Source organism: Dermacentor variabilis, chromosome 4, assembly GCF_050947875.1.
Source record: "Dermacentor variabilis isolate Ectoservices chromosome 4, ASM5094787v1, whole genome shotgun sequence".
In the NCBI taxonomy this organism is placed as follows: domain Eukaryota; kingdom Metazoa; phylum Arthropoda; class Arachnida; order Ixodida; family Ixodidae; genus Dermacentor; species Dermacentor variabilis.
In genome coordinates, this window is record NC_134571.1 from 101,748,512 (window position 1) to 101,770,817 (window position 22,306).

Sequence of the window (22,306 nt, forward strand, 5' to 3'; positions counted from 1 at the left end):
CTCCCCTCATTAACTGCATCAAAGAGATTGTGAGTTATCTCTGTGAGTTGTGTTGTAGTTGAGAGGCCCGAGTGAAAACCACGCTGCTGAATAAAAATATGAGTATTAATTTCCAGGCGAGTTATAATAGACTTAAAAACTACATGTTCTAATAACTTACGACACATTGTCGTTAATGATACTGGCTGATAGCTGCTCAAGTTTACATCCAAATTTGTGAATCAGAATGATTTTAGCACACCATCAATCTCGGGGAATATCTGATGTTTCTAAGGATATTGAATACATTTTCTGCAGGTGTTTTGACACAAAAGGAAGCATATCGCTTCAAAAATGTGTTTGTAATGGCATCTGGACTGGGTGCCTTTTTCATATCAAGATTTTTCAAGAAAAGTAAGATTCCTTGAGTTACGTTTGAATTGGCTATCGCCTGTTGTAATGTGTAACATGCTATTGTGATGCACAGGGTTTTTTTTTTTGTGTGTGTGCGTAAATACTGACTGTAAGAAAGCTTTAAAAGCAGTAGCAATTGATCCAGGCTTTGTGAGAATTCTGTTTGAAGCAGTAATTTGTGTTAGGCAAGCATTTTCATTAGACAAGTACCACCACAACTTGTGAGGACTGTTTATCATTAACTATGGCAAGGTGGTGCCACAAAAATGGGCTTAGCTTCTTGAATGTTATCATGCATGCAGTTGATAAGATGGCATCATGCTTGCACTGTTTAATTTTGTTCAAGATTAATTATTTCGTGTGTCATCTACAGATAATTCCCATTAATGCACTTTTTGTTTTTCTTGTCAGGATGAAGTTATTTTCACCAGGTCTTTATTGTGTGACCATAATTCATGCACGTTGTTCAAAGCCTTGAACTGATTAAAATAGAATTGCAGAGCATTTAGCGCAGCATCATTGTTTGCTCGCTGTAGGCCTTAACATAAATGAAGGAGTGCTTGACAGGCACACATGCAGTTGTGATAGGACACATCATTGAAAGCAATTTGGTGATCTGAAATGCCATTATCAAATGTTAGTCACCCTTGCAACGTGTAGCTCACAAACATGAGGTCAAGTGAAGAGGAAGTATCAATGACTTGCAGGTCAATGTCGGCTGACTGTTGTAATGAAAAAATGAATGCTGTATAAAGTAATAAGTGTACGCTTTTAGCTTTTTTGCTGCCAAGGCTCAGATTGTTCCAATTCATTTCCAGCAAGTTAAAATCGTCAGTCAGGATAACTTCTGATCTGGAGTTTGTGTGCTGCAAAATGAAGTCATGCATTTCTTCTGTAAGACCAGGTGTGGCATTCAGAGGATGGTAGACACCTCCAATAAGTATGCGCTCTCCAGTATCTGTGATTCTGCACCATAACCTTTCATGATGAACAATAGGATCTAAGACTGATGGTATCAGACTTGCCAAGACTGAATACTGTATATTGTTTTTTATAGTGATGGCTACTCCTCCTCTACTTGACCTGTCCCAACGAACTAGTTAGTACACGGCTAGAACCGCTTTGCAGTCTTACACTTGTGCATGTAGCCAAGTTTCGTTTAATTAAGATATGAGGGTCATAAGAAAGGATTAAATTATCAAGTAAATTGAGCATTTTTACTTCACAATGGCACATTAAAATACACAGCCCTTAATGTCTTAGTTTTATTCTGTCCTTTTTTTTTGGTGTAGTTGCACAGTTGTTCTTGATCGAGAAGCATGCACAGGCGTTGTGGTCATGTTTTTTTCTATTCTCAGTTTTTGCACCTGTTCCCATACATAAGTTATGCTATGCCGTGTATTATCAGTTTATCAAAGAAAAGCAAGACTTTCGCGTGTCTCTCCTCTCATTTGCAGCTGACTGCCAAAGTTTGTGTCGCATGTTCCTTATTCTTTTTGAAAAATCCTCTTAAACCAATATTTTGACTACCCTTTAGACTACTTTTTGACTACCAGCTGCAGTGGGGAAGAATTTCGTGAAATCATACAGCTGAAGAATGATGGGGAGTGCGCGAGCTCTGGTAGCTGCCAATTCTATGAGCTCGCTCTAAAGAGTTAAGTTAGAGGCAGCAGCATATTTTTGAATATGTTTTGTTTGACTTTGTTCTCCATATGTGGTGTCTTATCTAGCTCTTTAGTTACACCGTAGATTACAATTATGACAGCTTCTATTTTCAAGGTCTTCAACCTTGTTTATGAGTTCACAGAGACCGTTGCTCATGGCTGCACATTGTTCAATCTGAAGCCTTTTTTGTTCAGGTTGCTGAATATAAACCTATTCATCCTCAATCATGTTAATCTTGTTTAAATGCCAGATATGGCGTGCCTGACTTGTTTTGGATTGGAAACTAGTTACTTCAAGATTTTGTTTGTTTTCATTTGTTAAGTATTTTCCATAGAATTTCAGTGTTGTAATTTGTATCACTTTCAAGTCTAAAGATGGACCCGGGTTACGTTCAAAATCACCAGATTTCATAAGCAAATACTTCAAGACTCATAAAAATCACATACTGCAGCAACGAGAAACTGTCGACCTGGTAGCATCGTTAGAGTAACATCATTATCTTTTACAGATGATACTAAATTTTTATGACTAACCTGTATGACAATAAAGAACTTTATGAGCATGTGTCTGTAATTGCTCAGTGGGCCACCAAGCCTACTGAGCAGATGGATGGGATGGTTCTTCCTTACATCCTCACACTGAGGTGGACCCACTGACGTCACTGAATTTAATGTGTAAAAATGTCGTGGAAGGCTTTCTTCCGTCCATAGTTAGCACGTGTCCTGATGCTTCTTGGAAAGGCAGCCGAGCGGCCATTCATCGAAGCCTTGCTGCCAGATGGAGTATATGTGCCAGAGCCTGTGGCTAGGAAGACCAGCTTGCCACACAGTGAGCTGTATGACAAAAAAGAAGTTTATGAGCAGGTTTCCTGGATTGGTGTCACCAAGCCCACCAGTGTAATATTATCAATCTTAAAGTATTTTTCTGTCTTTAGGCCTCTTATTGCACAAAATTTGGACTTCTGTGCGTGCGGCCATCGGCATGTTTTGTGGATAGCAACTCAGCTAGCAGGCATTAGTCTATGAAAGGTGCAATAAATGCTCTAGTGATTGTTTGCACTACTGTGTTGTCGTTCCTTTGTCCCAAGAGCACAGGTGAGAACCCCACAAAGGATATATAGTAATCAATAAAGCACTAGCTTAAAGGGACACTGATGACCAAAGGAACAGTAAAAAAACAACACTGAATCACTTTAGAATGGTAAATAATTATTTCAAAGCTATTTTCACTCATTTAGCAGTAATAGGTTCATTCTTAAAAAAAGAAGTAAAAATGGAAGATTTTTCTTTTTTTCCCCGACAGAAGCTTAGCGTCAGGACTTGGTGTGATATGTCACGGATATGAAAGTACTATATACTCTCATATTTGGGTCGTTTCGGTGTGAGAAAAATTACTGCAACCTGGTAGGCCAAGTCCTTCATTTCTTTGAGATACCATAAAGTCTCCCTTTAACTATACACTACAACTGGACCTCAGTAAGTACTCAAAATCCATGACATTAAGGCAAGCTGGTGCAAGAAATTCAGGGCAGTGTCGTCACTTGTCTTCTGTTTATGCGCTCTTTCTGTCATAGCAGGCCTCCACTCATCAGAAAAAAAGTTGTTCTGCTAATGCAGAAGCATAATTTAATATTACAGATGAAATTAATGTTCCTGTTTAGTGTCTCTTTAATTTAAGAGTTACTGAAATGAACAAGGATATGCTAATATCCCAACTTCTAAACACAAGTTAAATAGCTGCCTTGCTATTTGATTATAGAATTCACTATTCAGTCGAATACTTCATTCTGTTGGAATATAAATGGACAATGTAACGGATAATGGATATTTGCTGATAAAAGTTTGACACAATGGATAATAACGCTTATTGGAATCTCGAGGGGGAAAGGTTTGTGCAAGTGATTACTGTTCCAAATGATTCTGCAGGAGAGCCATGGTTGCTGCCCAGAGTTACAAGCTCCAGAGTGAACTCATAGGGCAGATCACGTCTGCTCAATAATTTTTAGTCATTCAGCAAGAATGCCTGTCTTATTAGGAAGGTACAAGTTTATTGTCACGATTAGGGTAAGTCAAATTATTATTTGGGCAGTCTCATTGGCCAGTCTTTTTTTTATTAGTGATATTGTCCGCAACATTCCTGTCAAAATACGATTGTACACCGATGACTGCATGATTTACACGAAGTGAACAGTACAGCTGACCAAATTATTTTAAATGATACACTCAACAAAATTGTTCAGTGGTGTGATATGTGGCAAATGTGTATTAACTATGAAAAAATAGTGTTCATAATAGTTACTCACAAAAAAAGACCATTAACCTTTATTGATTCTATCAACAGCAATGTTCTTCACGAAGTACCTCATTACAAATACCTGGGCCTCTGGATAACAAGTAACTTAGACTAGACCGAACACATTGATTATGTCGTAAGAAATGCAAACTGTAAGTTGTTCTTTTTACGAAGAGCTTTAAAATTTACTACTCCTGATGTCCACATACCACATATAAAGCGCTTATTCTCCTATCATTAGATTATGCAGCCATAATCTGGGACCCCTTCACTCGAACCAATATTAACAAGATTGAAAGCATACAGAAAAAGGGTGTGCGATTCATATGTAACAGCTATGGATGTTCTTCTGTTTCTGCCCTTTTAACCAGAGCCAACTTGCCACAAATAACCCAAGGAAACCGGTCATCTAGGCTAAAATTTATGTGTCGAATTGTAAAGGGGCACTATAATTTAGACACTTCAGACATAATAACCTTTTCATCCAGGTATGCCACTAGACAAAGACACCTATTAACAATTGCTCCATTTTGCACACGTAACAACACCTATAAATACTCTTTCTTGCCGCGGACAATAACTGAATGGAACCAGCTTACTAACACCCAAGTTCAACAGCCCTCACTTACCTTGTTTACATCGTGTCCAACTTAGTACTTACCGTATGCCTGCTATTTTAGTTTATATTAGTTTATTTACTCTTATGTATCTATGTATTTGTTAGTTGCATTTTTTGTGATGTTTTCAACATTTGTACGCTTTTGCCGAAATCCCCAAAGTGAGATTGCAGTATCAATATATAAATAAATAATAAATAAGTGTTTGCATCCCTTTTAAAACGATGTGCTATGCCGTAGCATCACACTTTCAACAAACGCAGTATGTGCACTTTGTGACGAGCCATTCCGTTGTTTCATTACTGCCAGCCTTTCATTGAAGTCAGCCACTCTATCTCTACTACCATTGTCAAGGTGCACCAGATAATGAAAAAAAAGCTGATGATTATTTGGGATTTTAATGGCACAGCAGTCACGCAGGCTATAATGTGCCAAGCACACATTTTTCGAAGTGTCTTATTTATTCAAATGTGGTAAAATGGTGTAAATGGCCAAGTAAAAATATAAAAGCATGAAATGTGCTACGGTTTCTGTAGGGTTCCTGCGGCTTTTAAATAATTAAAGGTATCTTCATATGGTACAAGTCGTTCATCCCTCATTAAGAGTGTAGGATGGAAAGGGATTCTTTTTTAATGAAAAATTTTGAATCAAATCAAAAATAGTTGTTTCTCATTCAGAGGCTCCTTAGTTGAAGGGACGTCCAGTCAACGCAGGCACCACGCGCCCGCATCACTTAAAGGGGCCCAAACCACCCCTCGGGCTTGGTGAAATAACATAGTCTGCGAGTAGCATATGCTTCCGTGAACATCTCAGCCAAGTTTTGCTGTTGCACGTGGTGCGTGGAGCTCGCAAGCAGATTGTGAAGTCACCTTTCTCTAAAATGCTCTCTTTTCAATGGCAGGCCACGTCCTCAATCTCTTCTAGACACACTATTTCATCATTCCTTTAGACAGCTGCTATTGGCCGATAGCTGACAGCAAGCTGCGGTCGGCTACATGGCATAGATACCACGGCCACTACAGGGTGCCGCCACAAGTCCACTGGCTAAGTGCACTGCGGCTCGCTGAGCACAACCGCGTTTGGCTTATGTTTAGCACGTCGTAGGCACCAAAGACGGGAGTCGTAGCATCTACGTTAACATTCAAAATGAAATTTGAACTGCATGCCACAGTGACATTTAGAATGCGGAACGTTGTGGGCACGCCCCACTGCGCCATAGCATTCGCAGTGCAACGCATTGAAGAAGGAACAGGAGCGCAGTGGAGGCCGTGTTTGATTACCAATCACTCCGCTTCTTCTGAATGCACTGAAGTACTTTTTGCAGCAAAGTGTTTCTGAAATAGCCTATTTTTACTTCAAGTGCCCTTCTCCACTTTGATAAAAAGTGGTTCAGGGCCCCTTTATTGCAACTAAGCTTTTTTCCTTTTCTTTCTTTTTTTCTTTTGCCATATGGGCTTTATGCAAACTTCATATTTCAACTCATTTAGAAATGAGAAAACATGCAATATTTGAAGATTATTTTTCTCAAAAATTTGTATTTTACACAAATTTGGAGATTCCACAATTCGAGCACCCCTAGACAGCACTGTCAAATAAACTAGAGTCAACATAAGGAGTGCGGTGCCAAATGGCAAAGCTTTTAAATTGCAGCTGTCTTCTGTAAAAAAAAATATCCTTTACCATAGTGATAGAACATGGAAGGCACCTTCTCTGAATGTGGCTGAATGAACTCCATAAATTTTCAAGAGAACTTCACTTTTCCATTGCAGAGTAGCATGTAGACAAAAATGCACTGGCTAATCACACTGCTTTTTCAATAAAGAATGCTCTCTCTTTTACCCGCATGGCACTTTTCATTGATCTGTTCATTTAGGGAGTTCAAATGGTGAAATTTACGACTGAATACAAATATTTGTGCGAACAGACCTTTGGATATCCCAATTGATGTAGTACATTTTCTAACTTCTAAGCAAAGTAAAACAAATTTTGCGTGGAGTCCTTTATTTCATTATTTCATACAAGCATGCAATGATGTTTGCAACTGGACATCTGGTCAACTGGAGAGCTCATAAATAATAAACAACTGCTTTCAGTTCTGTAGTATACTATGAAAGTAATATTAACGAAGCAACTGAATAGCACCTCATGAGATGTACCTATAGTGTTGTGTTCGTTGAAGGTGAAAAGTTTCATAGTACAGCACTGTAGATTTCTTAAAGGAATGGGAACATGGTGAGATTGGCCAAATAATAAATTGCTTTGCATAAATTACAACAACAAATTCCTACATAGGCTGCCTCGAAGCAAAGCACTCTCACTGAATGATTGGAAATTATTAGGCAGACGTTATCTGCTCCATGCATTCAGTCAGTAACTGGCACCATAGGTGGAAAGTTTTCATTTTTCCAGGGGGGGGGGGGGACTGGGGCCCGACCAGCTTTCCGAACCCCATATTATACATACATATATATATATATATATATATATATATATATATATATATATATATATATATATATATATATATATATATATATATCTTGCACTTGAACAAACTTTGTGCGACCTCAAAGAATTGTTAACTGAAGTGACCACCTTATACGATAATTTACAAGACCGCATAGTAGGAGACAGTTCAATTTCACAGCCCAAGTCCTCTCCCACCACCAATAATCTGGCTTCTCTTGGTGGTGTAATCTTCCTTTGTTTATTCGTTGTACACTTCGTTATCACTAATACTGCTTTGCCTTTCCGGCGAAACTGCTGCCTCTCTCCGTCTTCCTTTTTTTTTTCTTTGAGTCCAAGTATAAGTGCTCTTGCGCATGACTGCTGTTGATTCTGATTTAAAGTGAATCCGGCTTGGCCTCATTTCTGTTACTGAGTGAATTATACAGAGTGCCTAAAACTATGATGCATCAAGAGTTAAAAAAGAGCAGTTGCGTTATTTAAACAAAACCTATAGCGCATATTGTTTCGAGTACAGTGGAGTAGCCGCCAGTAATTATTTCGTTCCTGAAATCTAATTCAACAATTGCAGTTAATTATCTCATTTGAGAAGTACTGTCCTAATTATCAAAGTGTCAGTGAGGCATTTGTAGGCACCCTCAGGCACCCCCAAATAACATCTAACTGCTGTGTTTTCAGTGTCGTACTAATTGCATGAAATTTTTTCTGACTGGCAAACAAACCTCACGAAATAAGAAAAATACCACGTGACTGCACTCCCACCTGCATCATAAAGCAGCGTCCTCAAATAAGCTGATTGAAAGCAACTGCATTGCCTGTTGCAAACCCGAAAAGACAGCGGATCACCTTGATAATGGTACAGAAGGAGGACCAACAGCTGGTTGCACGGCTTCGCAGCCATTCCTTCCTCTCATTTCCACATCAAAGTTATTATCCGTCTCTCAAGGCCAACTGATCACATTGATAACGAAAGGCCCTTGATAACGCGGCCAAAGCGCAGCTCTGACTACACACGAAATGCGAAAAGCAATGAAATAGGCATAGCATGTTTCAAGATCGCGCTTTGCTCGCACCGCATCGACAAAGTGCGCCTGCAACTATATTTCGCGCCAGAAACTTGCTTTGGACCAAAGCCAAATTAAAGTGACGGTTTTAGTTTTCATGAGAGTGCATACATGTTGTAAAAACAGGTTCATGGCATGAAATAAAAGCGAAATAAACAGACCGGGAAGCGGCCCACGTGTTAAGAAAAGGCAAAACCGATGCGTTCAAGAAAGTAAATAACCACTTCTAAATGATCTGAATTGGCAATCGGGACGCCTGCACAAAAAACAAACAAAAAATACATCAGATTTCAGTCTGCCCTTATTATATATGGATTCATAAGTGCTGCTGAACACATGCTGCTGCTTAGAGGACGTGCTCGAATAGGTGTCTTTCTGCAGCTACGCAGTACAGAGTCCGCTTTATCACATCTTCAGTGGCTTTCTTGATGACCGACGCTTGAATTCTACAGCAGACATGTGTTATTCTTGTCTTGAACTAATCTGATGCCCGTCTCGATCATGTAAGCACAATCTTTCGCATAACCCCAAAGAAAGAAATCGAGTGGAGAAAGGTCAGGTGACCTAGCCGGCCAATTTACAGGCCCGTGCCTTCCAATCTATCGCGCATGAAAAGTCACATCCAGCCAGTTTCATGCTCGGCTGCTGCTGTGTGCTGGTGCTCCATCTTGCTGATAGCACAGAAGTGGAAGATGTGGCAGCAGGACTTCGCTGAGAAACTCATCCATCACTACTTCAAGGATTTCGTTCATGTAACGCTGTCTAGTCAGTGTATGATCGAAGAAGATGGAACTGATTATAGCACCAACGTAAATTCCACACCCTACATTGAACGACCACTAGTACTGGTGCCGATTGCACTTCACCCAGTGTGGATAGGAGTCCCTCCAATAGCATGCATTATGAAAATTTACCTGGGCGTTTGTGAAAAGTAGCTTCATCTGTGCACATGATGTTGCTCAAGAAGTCCGGTGACTCATTGGTTTTGTGAGGACCCAATTTGAGAAATCTAGACGATTCTACAGGTCCCTATTTTCCAAGCATTGGTGCTGGTTAAGGTGGTATGGGTGAAAGGCTGTCATTTAGAATCCTCCAAACTGATGACTTGGAAATTGGTACCTGGCAGCCACGTCCCGCACGCTAGCATGAAGGTTTGAGGCCATAAATGCTAGAACATCTGCGCGTGGGCTAGGACTCAAAGATGGAGTCCTCCGCCACTGTTTCTGGCAGCTGCTGGTTTGTCTCAGGTTTTCATAATTTCTGATGATAGTTGATGCATTTGCTCTACCACCACACTTCCATGACTGATATATATTTGCGGTCTTCCTCCTGTTGCCATTTGCAGCTCCCAAGGCAAAGATAATCTTTTCCTTCTGCTCATTAGAGAAAGACATAGTGACTGGGACAAAACAAAGCGCACCTTTAAACATTTGCATTGACATTGTCAATTCGCTTTTGTGGTGATAGATTCTGCGACAAAAAAAGAAAAACCACCCGTGCATTTTATCTACGCTAAATCAACAGCTATCACAGCTTGTTTCCAACTAACACCAAATGTGACGTGTTACATGAGCCGAGGCACGGTAGATAAGGCACTAGCTCAATCACTATGTTTTACAGCGAAGCTGTATATGGCGAGCCGATTCGTTTGTCTGTCCCTCTGTCGCCTGTATGCCGAAAACACCTCCGGTGCAACCGCATACGAATGCAAGAAAGAAAAAAAAAGCGATAGAGAGGCGCGCGATTGGCTGTGCCAGCAGTGCCGTAGTTGCTCTCCGTCGTAGCAAAGCGGGCGTGCAGCAGTTCCTCTCCAGCTCCGAAATGGGTAGGCCTCGGATTATATGTACTCCTCAGGAGTGGGCAGCTTTCGATCAGCAATACGGCGAGCAGAACCGTGAACGAGCTCGTCTATGCCGTCCTGATGCTGCAGCCCGAGCACAAGAACAGGCTCATGCAGCCAAGCACAAGCAGCAACTGCGTATCGAGTATCCGGCAGCCTACCAAGCCGTCGTTTAATGAACCGTCGGGATTAACCCAGTGATAAACACCAGGGCCACACATTTAAGCTTCGCTGGTTAACCATCTGTACGGAGTGCTTTGGTAGTGATCTTTCCTTCATTTCCTTCGTTTCATTCTGGCTAACTCAGAAGGAGCCTGTTCGAGGTAGCTGCTTTATGATGCTTGTGGGAGCGCAGTCACAGGGTATGCGCCATACTTCACAGGGTTTATTTATCAGTCGGAAAAAATTTGCATGCAATTAGTATGTTGCTGAAAATACCACAGTTAGATGTCCCTTGGCTGTGCCTACAAATGCCTCATTGACACTTTGATAATTACAATAGTATGTCTCTGTTTAGATAATTAATTACATTTACCCAATTCAATCTCAGTAACTGAAAAATTACTGGCAGCTACTACACTGTACTGGAAACAATATGCACTAGGTTTTCTTCAAGTAACACATTGCTTTTTTTTCGTCTTTGTGCATGATAGCTAATTGCGACACCCTGTATATGTTTATGACCTCTGCATGCAAGCGACGATGTCTCCATCTCTAATAAATGTTGTAACTTACTGTAATTGTTTTTTAATGAGTCGTTAGCTTTGCTTACTGGAAAGAGAAGCGATACTGAGACACATGTCATTCACCTGCACTTCATACGCCGTTGATAAAAGGCTCTGCCGAAGGGGTCACTAAAGTCCACAGGTTTTTTCATGGTCAAAAAAGCACACAAAGCATCTTAAAGCAAGGACAACATACAGAAACATATTAATTTTCTAGGCATAAGCTATCCATACCATTAGAAATAATTGTTAATTGGCTAATTGGCTACCTCCTTCTCTTTAAAAATATAATAAACTTTGTCCTGTGTATATGTTTAAGTATATTGTGTATGTGCATGATGTTTACAGTGGAAACAACGTTGAAGTGAGGAAATACAGATGAGGCAGCCGCCGCTGGTACATTTAATGCGTTTGTCCTCCTATTGTCAGGATCTGCAGAAATAAAGCAGAGTATGAATTAAAATCAGTGTAGGTATGCGCCAAAATGATGCAGTAAGCTATTAGCCACAATAAAATTATAAGTGAAAAGGTTGGGGCGTCAAAAGAAACCTCATGATGTGGGTGACAGAACTCTGGCAAGGACATCTTGGGGGGAGGGAAGGGTACGCTTCGGCATTGCCGGGGTTGGGGGGGGGGGGGGGGGGCTCGGGCGCCGGAAGTCCCCCATAGTTGGTGCCTGTGACTGGCACATCTGCAGCTCTCCTGAAGCAGAATAATGCAGGACAGTTTTCACTTTCGTGGGCCTCCCTCACTCAAGACTCCAATAAGCTAAGTTGTCCCTTATGTTCGAACAGAAACAAATATTATTCGGCAATTTCAAACAGTGAATTCTCAAACTGAATACAAATTGAATAGCAATGACTCTTCAATTTGTATCCAATATTTCAAATACTTGCACACCCCTAGTTTTAATTTAGATTGCATTCCATAAACATGAGACCAACACTGCATCAGCCAACCATTGTTTCTAAAGGAATGAACACGCAGCTCCACCATACAGGAACGCTTATTCCCAACAAATCTTTCTTGATAAATACGTATGAGCAAAATTCTGAGAGAGATCAGCTCTTTACTGGTACCAAACTAATACGCAGAAAATTCCCTAGCGTTTGCAGATATATATATATATACACTTTCTTAGGAAAGAATGGAAAATTGCAACAGATCCAATAAATCCTTGTGCATGGCACTTATTAATTTGGCCAGTAAACTACTGAACTTTTGTCCGTACATATATCTATCAACCAATGTTTGTTCGCAATAGGCAGTCTGGCATTGCTGGCATTGTAGGGTGAGTTGTGAGTACACATATGGAGGGGTACTGCAATCTTTGGCAGAAGGGACACTGCCAAAAGCAGCCCAGTAGTCTATTATATTCCTTTCCTTTCTGTGTATGGAAAATTTTTCTGCATCACGTTTAGTGCTTTTACAAAATGGCGAAAAATGTACAGCTGCAGAAAAGATAGACAATTTAAAATTTTTTAAGGTGATTCATCAAGTTTACAGAATGTGAACTTCATGAAAGAACTCTCTGCAGAAACATCAGATGCGAGAACATCAGCTACTTCATGCATAGCATACTTGGCAAGCACTTATCAATTTACTTGAAAAATGTCGAGGTGTGTGAATGAAAAACAATGACAAAAGTCAACCCACTAAATGACAACAGAGGGAGACCAAGAGCAAACACCAAGCTTTCCATCTTCCAACTCGCTCTAGTAAAACTGTTTGCAGGTATTATTCAAGTTTGCTGCACAAGTCCAATCATAAGTTTCAAAACGTATAAAACTTGTTTTAAATATAATTATTTCCATAAATACTTTTGCTTCACTATCATCTTGACGTGCACAACTGTGCACACAGCTCTTGGTGGGAATATACCTTTCAGACACCATGCACACAATTGTGTACAGCAACATTGTGCATCGACAGCAAAAGCACTGGTGAAAGTAATGATATTTAAAATGTGTTGCATACATTTTCAAACATTTATGATTGGAAATGTGCTCCAATTATGAATAACATAGGCAGAATGTTCTAGCAAAATGAGTGGAAAGCTAGATGGTTGGGTGATTTCTCTCGGTGTCAGTACGTTGTACGTAGGGGGTTCACTTCTTTCTTTGTTTTTCACAATGTCATACACCAGGCATAATTTTCAAGTGGCTGGATAAGTGCTTTTGAAGCTTTTAAAAACACATAATATGAGGTGACATGTATGCAACATCTAACAAGTATGTGAGTCAATGGGTTTCCCAAAACCCAATGGCACAATGAAGCATGGAGGACCCTCATGGGCTACGTTGCGACCGTACAGGGATCCAACAAAGGGAGCAGCAACAGCCCATCCCACTGCTCACTCGGAGCGAGAGTAAGAGCACACACGTTGCCACTCAAAAGATGATGAACTATGCCCAGGCAGGATGAGGTCTAAAGTGATTCTGATGTGCAAATTGATCGTCCAACCTGGGTATAGGGGCAAAAGACCAATCGAACCATCTAGTAGCTGGTTCCCTCCGAAGTTTCCCTCAGGATAGCTGGTGCTCGATGGAGCAGCAGTCACACCTGGTAAAGCGAATGATTAGAGGCATTGGGGTCGAAATGCCCTCAACTTATTCTCAAACTTTCAATGGGTGCGCGGGAGGCCTTCTGGGTAGAAGCCTCCCACTGTGATGAGAGTGCCAAGTGGGCCACTTTCGGTAAGCAGAACTGGCACTGTGGGATGAACAAAATTCCGGGGTAAGACGCCCGAGTCAGGACACTCACAAGGGCCACTTTTGATAAACAAAACTTGTGCTGTGGAATGAACCAAATTCCGGGGTAAGGCGCTCGAGTCGGGATGCTCATGAGTGTCCTGTCTTGGGTGGGCACTGGCAGCGCCAGAGCGTGGCTGCATTGAGAGAATACTCTCACCCACAGGAATTGATGCTATTTGCGTGGTGCGGGGTTCTTTCCCAGAGTGATTCACCTCTGAAGAAAGCCAAGTGTCAGACCGGTGGACAGCAGTGCCCATTTGGATAACTAGTGGGTGAGTAACTGACAGCAGCGGTTTTGAACCCACAAGCTCTGCAGCCGAGGAGAACACTCTACCACAAGGCCATGGATGCAGATAATCCGAGTGAGGGAGTGTGATTTTCGTGCCGGACCCTACCCAGATTTGCAGCTGGTCTCCAAGGTGAACAGCCTCTAGACAATAGACCAATGAAGGTAAGGGAAGTTGGCAAAATGGATCCGTAATCTTAGTAAACGGATTGGCTCTGAGGGCTGAGCCGGTCGGGCTGCAGGCCAGAAGCAGAATCGGCACTGCACCAGGACTGGGCAGGGCTCGCTGCCGTAAAGAGCAGTGCGGCTGAGCCCGGACCAGTGTCGGGACCTTCCTGTGGAAAGCCACAGCTGTGTATTTTTCGTGGGCTTCACACCTGAGGTTTTTGCTTCGGCCGGCAGAAAACAGCCAACTCAGAACTGGCACGGACCAGGGGAATCTGACTGCCTAATTAAAACAAAGCAGTGCGAGGGCCGTTGACAGTGCTGACACAATGTGATTTCTGCCCAGTGCTCTGAATGCCAATGTGAGGAAATTCCGGAAAGTGTGAGCAAATGGTGAGAATGACTACGACTGTCTTGTGAAATTGAGAATTCTCAATTTTTTCTGCAGCTGTAGATTTTCCATGATTCTGAAGATGCAAGAAATGTGGTGAAAGTAAGTTTTCAATCAACATTGTAAAGTGGTGTCTGAAGGGAGTATGCATGCAGCTAAAAGGTCCTGCAGGAGGCACATCTCACCAGCCTTCACAGTTGATCTGCCTAACAGCCATACCAAAGACTAAAGAACTATGCATGAAAGAGCTTGGTAGCCATCAGTTCAACATGCACACTTTGTGGCTTCGGAAGGTACACGGGGCGCCCACTCCACTGCTACTTCAAACTTAGTGCACAGGATGCATCAAGTTGCATGCTTGATTGTTTGTATAAAACAGCACAAGATTAGTTTTCCCAGGTGGTGGCGTACGCTCATCACTGAAACCTAAATGGCTTTACCAACATGACCACCTATAGCTCCTAGCATCTGTGAGGTTCAGTGTTGTGCGCATGGATTCAGCAGCATTTTGACAGGGAGAACAAGTCACATTTATTAGGATGCATTTACATAATTTTCTTTACATGCCACTTCTACTTTGAATAGAGTATTATATTCTACTATATTCATGATGCCTTCACCTCTAACGAGTTGATCTACTTGCATCTACGAGGCAGAAATGTCTGACCTGATGCTACTTTAACTGCAGGCAACACATTGTCATCAAATCCATCAGCATCTTATTCAACATCCATGGCCAGTGCATATCCACACTGACTTGCTTAGTGCCATGAAGCACTGGAAACAAATTACTCCATTTACAAATACAGATTCCTTAATCTACTTCATCTGAGACACTAGTTTCCCTTCATCTGATACACACTCTCCGTTAAGCCCTAAGGATAACCACCAATGAGAAATTTTCAAGTTGACACTCTGAAATTCCCTGAGTTTTACAGGTTTTCCCCGAGTGCCTCTGCAAAATTTTCTGAATGAGGCAGAAGTTTGTTATATGCCAAGACGGACTGACACCATGTTTCCCGATGCTGTCACTCTTTAGTAAGCATGCTGAAACAAAAAAATGACTTAATCCAGTTTGAACAGTAAGGTGTAATGTTTATTTTAGTCAAAAAGAAAACAGAAGCAATGTGTTAGTAAAATGCACAACAAATAAAATATACTTGAAAAAAATGGCAAAACCCATTCCAAATCGAGTCAAACATTTTCAAATACCAATAAAAAGGAGATGCATACACAAGCAAATATTTTTGAATATGAGCTATTTCTATCAATTGATAGCAAGCTCATTGGTATGAGGCCTGAACTGTCACAACTAAGATTCTGTTCAGCAGCTGGAAAGTCAACCTCAACTATCCTAGACATACTCTCAGCCCGTACACAACACCTCAGTGATGGGTTGCACTGCTTTAAAGTTTAGCTTGATTAGGATGAGGGACACCTGCACCTTGGAGTCAGCCAACACTTTGTTTTTTGAGTTCAAGCTTCTTCAAAGAGGCGGTGGCACACTTCCTCTCTTATTCATCCCTCAATGTATGGACCCTTTCTGTTCTCGTCCTCCTTGCACCATGCGTTCGCCCCACGGACCATTTGAAGCATTCTCTTCCTCAGCTGTACAGTCAACGTCCGATTTTTCGGACTCCCTAAGGGGCGCTAAAACGACCGAAAAATCGGGCAGTAAAAAAAATGGATGCATGTCTAAGGGCTTAAATCCCCACAGGTACGTCCGAAAAAGCTCTGGAGGCCTACCAGTAAACTTATTAGGCATATCGGTGCTCACAGTGCGACAGGAAACGGGAATGCATGCATGTATAATTAAGGAATGCATACTGTGTTCAGTGACAATTGCCCCTTCTCACGCTTTTAAAGCTTCACCGCAATACTTTCGCGTATGCTTCACAGCGTAACATTGCTGTATCGAGGTGAAGCTGACTTTCGAGAACCGGCATTACGCAACGCATTGTGCTTTCCGAGCTTCAAAGCCAATCGCGGGGACCACAAAGGCGGAGTCGGTGCCATTGCTGACCGCGGCGAATTCTTTCAATGAAAAACACGACACCTAAAGGCAAGAAGATTAATAGCGAACGTCAAAGCAGCTAAGCCTAGCGTTGCCGCAGTGGCGGCTACGGCTGCCAGCGGATCTGCGTGCTAGAGCGCCGGTCGAGGCGGCGGGATAATCAAAATAGCGGCGGTGTTGGCATTGATTAATGCCGTCTCGGACCTGCAGTCACGGCAAAAAGCCCAAAATATCGGTCGGCGAAGTGTTCTAGTATCTCAACTTTCAGACGTGTTTATACTGGAAAATCGGTCGTTTACTGTACTCTGGAAACTCCTCCAGCCAACGACACGGCGTCAAATACGATTTGTTGCGATTCCTCTGTTACTGGAGCCAGCATTAGTGCGACTTTCGTTCACTTCAAATAAAATTACAGCTACTTTTCTCTGATAGAAGCACAAATTCCCCACATTTTCCCTGAGTATTTCCAGACTATTCAAGTTTCCTGAGAATTCCCGGTCTTCCCCATTGGTAGACACTCTGCATCTGCACTGTGATCTCCTAATGTGTTTGTTTCTTTTCATGTAAACTCACCAAAGCACAGGACACATCTCTCTGGAGGCTTCAGCCGGGGCAACCCTGGCGACATCTGTCACACTGGCATGAGAGCCGACAAAGGAATGCGGCCCAAGTGCCTAGCTCCCGTAGCTACGACAGATGCGCAACACCTGGCTTGGCTGTGCCCTAGTATGTGTGCCAGCAGGCTGAAGAGGCTAAGAAAAATCAGTTTAAAACAGCCGGATGTACCACAAAACCACAAAAAACTGTTGCAGTTCCTGCATGTTGCAAGACCACAAACTTTAATTTCCCTTTCTTATTATGCCCTGCAGCAAATCCTTCAAATTAAAGAGAAAAAAAGAATGCCGATCTGACAGAAGGTGGTTGCTTAAGCTTCTTTTGGGCGAGTGTCTTCTCTACGACTTTCCTGGGAATTGTGCGTCAATGTGTCTTGCACCTAATTTAGCTACTGCGCTGGTACTATGGATTCCCAGATGGGTGGTGCAACAGAAGGTTGCATAACATGAGCCTGAGGTGTAATGATGGAGGGCACTGTTCTACATGAGCATGGCACACATACTTGAGTGAAGTTCTAATGTCATTCACATTCAAATGCACATTCAAAAGAATGTTTTGGCAAATATTCATGAGCAGATGCATTTTAATAACCGACACGTTCCACACCTTTCATAAAAGGTATTGCATGGTCACTTATGGAAAGCGAAACAGGTGGCTCCCTTTGATACATCACAGGCCAAATGATTTGCAAACATATCCCAGCATCTTTGGAGATGAATAAATGCTTTCATGCCACTTGCACCTGCACAGAACAATGGTAAACATGCTTCCAATAAAAATGTTTCTGCCCTTTTTACCTCACAAGTTTTAATAGTGGAAATTAATCTTTCTCAACTATTTTTACTTCTACAGAAATTCTTTACTACTGCCAATCCTCTTCAAGACAATGGAAACTTTTTCTGCATTAGTTGTTGTACAAGTACATTTATATTCTTGACACTAACTCGACTACAGTGCATTTTCCCATCACAAATGGGCAACAAGTGTATGTACATATGTTTCACTGATCTTCCTAGTGAAATCTTTTAGTTTGCACAATCAGCTTTGTCTTGAAAGGACATTTGCTGTAATTCTGCTTATCAAATACATTGGTTCTCACCAATACATTTAAAAGAAGAAACAAAAATTTACTTGAGGGGCAGCAAATGACTAGAATGCTGAAATTTGGCAAGCATGAATACAAGCAAGAGTAAGGCACAACAGTCACACAGTATAACACTGCTCCCACATAATATCCATACCTGTCCATGGCAATGCTGCCATCCCTATCAGTTGGTTGCACTCATTCTATGGCTACCTGTTCTGCTCAACATGGCAAATGGTGGGATAAGAAATATAAACAAAACACAAGTGCTCTTTTATTTGTATTATGTCTCGTCACACTATCTGCTCGTTTGCCATACTGAACAAAAAACGACTAATTCAGCTACAAACTCTTGTGCTGTTCTGCCGTCCTACTACCCTCCTTTAAATGCACCTTTTATTTATTTATTTATTTGTTTGCTTATTTATTTACGATACCCTCAGGGTCAACAGACATAACAGAGGGGAGTGGTATAAAATACAGAGAAACAACCAAATTTTAACTACAAGAAGCAGCACCATTATGTCATCTATGACATGTGAACCCCACCTATCTGCAAGCTTAATAATTTTTAATCATAATAATTACATACTGTCAGAGGTAAAAATTCTTAGCCACTTGGCAATGGTAACCAATGAGAAAGCTTTTCTTTTTTGCTGAAGTGATCAAATTAAGCAAATGTGCAAGTCATATGTAGTAACATGATGTACTACAATGTTGGCTGCTACTCGCATACTTTAATTACCCCACTGAAAATATTACATACAATTTAGCTTTTATATTACCATTTAACTAATTGTATTGTACTAAAATCTATTAATTACTGACACTGATAACTAACCACTAAGCTGCTGAGAGCGAAGCTCAGTTCCTAATATAACCAAACCAGCAAAGTTACCATTCAGAATAAACTAGACTTGGCCAATACATTGTATTTCTCCCAGCGGTTCTTTCAGTATTTACCTATAGGTGACTATCTCTATTGTGATAATTACAAACAACACTATATTCTGCACATTCTACCCTTTTGAAGGCATGGAAACCTCTTCGTGTTACAAGAATAGAGTGCCTTTAAAGACAGGCACTTCAGAAAATGGGACCGCAATTCAGGCTGTCACCACAGATTGACATGTTTGGAAGATATTTCGATTGCAAGGCAAGGACTGAATGTATTTTTGCAATCACATCACATATTTGCAACTTCTAAGCCGCGCAGGTAACAACAAGACAATAAAATTTATGTAATAATGTTTTATGTACTTCTTTGTCTAGTCCTATTACGCATATAATTCTGTTGAGTACACATCTATGTGTTTGTGAAATAAGGTTACTTATGTATAGACACTACGTTGATTAGACATGTAGCTCTGGCATCCGAGTGTTTGCACAATGTTTCCCTTGTGGGCTGGTGATCCTTTTCAGTGCAGAGAGACTTTTTCATAAACAAAAATGAACAAAGTCTTTTTTTAAATATATTGTACAGGTCCAACACACACCTTGAAATCTATGTGAATTGGCGCTTTTGTGAAGCAGTTATTCAAACGTTAAAAATTAGCACATTTCATTCCTCCGTTTGTCGTGTAAAGAAACTGGAAGATGTGCATCTTCTCACACCCGTGCTACACATTGTAACCTATGTGACGACCATCTCAAAGAGTTAGTCGGCACTGGTACAATAAAGTGTACGTGCGGCTGTGGCCCAATGGTTAGAGGCATCGGGCTGCTGTGGAGCGAACCTCGGTACCCTAGACCGACGGTTTATTCTGCCATCAGGCATGTAATTCAGTTTTCTATTTTTAAGTATGAGCTAAACAGCATCACAGCAGCACCCAGCCACTGTCAGGGAAGTCCAGAATGGTTCGCAAATAAAGCTGCAGTAGATAATTGAGATTACAGGCAACAATGCACTGCAAAGATAGCAGGCCACAGACATGTTCCTGGTGAGAAAAAATTGTATGCAGCATTAGTTGTAACATTGTTCTGACTTCAAAAATATATTTTTAGTTGCGAGGCATGCAAGTGCAAGTAGTGAATAAAACTCTGGTAGACACTACATAAGACAATGTTATCAAATTGGTCATCCCCCAGAGAGCAACACAAGTACGCTCACCAGAATGAGAACATTAAGCGTTTTCAGGAAGCTTGAGATTAGGATTTTTACTTTTTTCTTGAAGTGATATTCACTTGTTTGCACTTAACCTACTCTTGACTAGGGATGTGCGAACATTTAAAACATTCGAATAACAAATCGAATAATCAATATTTGTAAGTGCGAACATTTTTCTTATACTTTTTGAACACTTCAATATGTCAACTACACCCAGTTAAACATAAAATTTCAGCAAAAGCACAGTAAATATTCACCCCCGCAGGAATAGTATCAACATAAAACATGAGAACTTGCAATGTAGGAAAGAACACATGTCGCTTAGGCAGCCACGCTTTACAGGCTGTACAGCAATCATTCGCACTCTCTACAGAGTCCTGTGCATGCGAAGATACTACTTGTTTGCTCGTAATACTTCATTTATGCTTTTAATAAGCAATGCTTCATAACATACCGCGTAACGACGGAAGCTTGTTAACATTAAGCATAGTGGGATGTGAACATCATTTTATAATAATTATGATGATGGCTATTATTTGAAAAAAAATTTGGTTCAATTTTGGCACTATTTGATTCATATTCAATTCGGTCTCAAAAATCAATATTCACACATCCCTACTCTTGACCTAACAGTGCTCACAGTGGCATTATTAGAGCCCCACAATATCGACAATGCTTTAATTATGCCTCTGAAAAGAGCACTATGGATTGTTTCAGATTAGAACCGCGGCGCTAAATTGAACTGCTAAAGATTTTGAGGGGATGTGCACAAAACATTGCGACCTGCCTGGTTTAAACCACAAGAAACGTTCCACTGAAGTTCCCAGCTTGTTTTACTTTGATTTTACAGAAGCTGGCTAAATAAGCCTACGCCAAGGAAAGGTGCTCGCAAATTCGAAAATCGCAGATGCGTATGTGAAACGGCAATGCTGCAGTGACTAGCAATGCGAAGTTCGCACTTGCGGAAAGCGCAGTGCAATATCGAGGTACGTGAAATGGGCATTAGTTGAAAAACACGTTGTGTGCAACCGTCTATAGTATTACTACGTAAGTTCGGCTATTACTAAAATTTTACAAGGCAAACGAAGATGTTGAAACAAAAGTGCTGTCCCGACATTCAGGCCTTTGAAAATGCATGCTCGTGACCTTCAAAGAATAACGGACAGCGATATATGTGGGAACATGGCAATTCAAATGCCTAAAAAGTCGTGCAGTCCAGTAATGATAGCTACATATTCCTGGCTAAAATGCTTCAAATTGATCAACTTGCCGCCTTGATTTGCCACCTTTTCTGGTCGTGACGCAATCTACGCTGATGACGCCAGAGAACAAGGTTGCTGTGCATAAAACTCAACCTCTCCAAAGGTGTAGGTTTTACGTAGAAGAGCCACAGCTTGATTGTTTGTTTCTGGAGCAACAAGGCAGTTCTCAGATCAGCCTTTTGTCATGGACTACCAGAAAATCAAGCCGGAACTTCTTAGAGGACATGATGCTAGTAACAAACTTGAAAAAAGGTATTCTGTGGTCCCCTGTTGCTACCGAGCATGCGCGCACAGAACTAAAGAGTATTACAAAATTTACTTCTCAGCACTTTCCGGAAGTGTGGATGCTGTAACGATGTGTTTAACGAAACGGTGCTATCACTCTAGTAACATTTATTTTGATAGAAAACGCCCTGGCACTCATGACATTTCATTAAAAAAAAGCAGACGACCAAATGGTTTAAGGTTGCCAGACTAAACAAGTAACAGCTCTATATTTAGGGAAAGAAAAGTTTAGTGTGCCTTCAAGTGCGCATGCGCAGTTCATTCGATGTCGACCAGTTGGGA

General features: G+C 41.2%; 1 long non-coding RNA gene across 2 annotated transcripts; it reads right to left on the reverse strand.

Annotated features, from left to right (window-relative positions):
- Nucleotides 1–1,791: 1,791 nt before the first annotated feature.
- LOC142579581 (uncharacterized) lies at nucleotides 1,792–22,297 on the reverse strand. Of its 2 annotated transcripts, none has more exons than XR_012827421.1 (3): nucleotides 17,893–22,297; nucleotides 17,245–17,423; nucleotides 1,792–2,891 (listed from the first exon to the last, which is right to left on the reverse strand). It is a non-coding gene; the product is annotated as an uncharacterized LOC142579581 (long non-coding RNA). The 2 variants fall into 2 exon arrangements; XR_012827422.1 differs by lacking the exon at nucleotides 1,792–2,891 and adding an exon at nucleotides 10,832–11,494.
- Between the last annotated feature and the right edge of the window lie 9 nt (nucleotides 22,298–22,306).